General features: G+C 59.1%; 1 protein-coding gene across 1 annotated transcript in view; it reads right to left on the bottom strand.

The window, feature by feature from the left end:
• Window positions 1-558, bottom strand: part of H696_02197 (hypothetical protein) — a gene marked incomplete at both ends in the record, with an annotated part of 8,465 nt that overhangs the window by 5,189 nt on the left and 2,718 nt on the right. The gene's annotated exons all lie outside the window — the stretch shown is intronic.

Here is a 558-nt window from a genome sequence, read left to right on the forward strand (position 1 = left end):
GGAGAGTCCCATCAGCATGCTTGACTGAGCATGCTAGGGGGGGGGAGAAAGCGAGCGCACTCCAGTAGGGCGAGCCGACCACGGCATGGTTCTTGACATCGGCCAGGCGGGTGGCCACACCGAAATCCGCCAGCTTGACCAGGCCGTCTTTGGTGGTCAGGATGTTGGCGCCCTTGATGTCTCGATGGATGACACCCTGCTGGTGAAGGTAGATCAGCCCATCCAGGACCTGGGACATGTAGATGACCAGCAGCGGCTCGGGAAAGCGGCCGAACTTCTTGCAGATCGAGGCCAGAGAGCCGTTCTCGCAGAACCTGAGATCGAGATCGGCGGGAGGGCCAAGAGAAAGGGGTGAGCAAAGGGCCGGGGGGACGAAGGACGACAGAGAAGGGGAAGAGGAGAGTGGTTCACCGCGCACTCAAGGATAATGTTCAGCGAGTCCTTGGACTTGATCGAGCCAAGGTACTTGACAATGTTCGGGTAGTCCAGCATTTTCATGAGGTCGATCTCGGCCTGGAGGGGGGGAGGGGTTAGTTATCAGTCGGGTAGGTAGAGGAG

Source organism: Fonticula alba, assembly GCF_000388065.1.
Source record: "Fonticula alba strain ATCC 38817 unplaced genomic scaffold supercont2.3, whole genome shotgun sequence".
In the NCBI taxonomy this organism is placed as follows: domain Eukaryota; order Rotosphaerida; family Fonticulaceae; genus Fonticula; species Fonticula alba.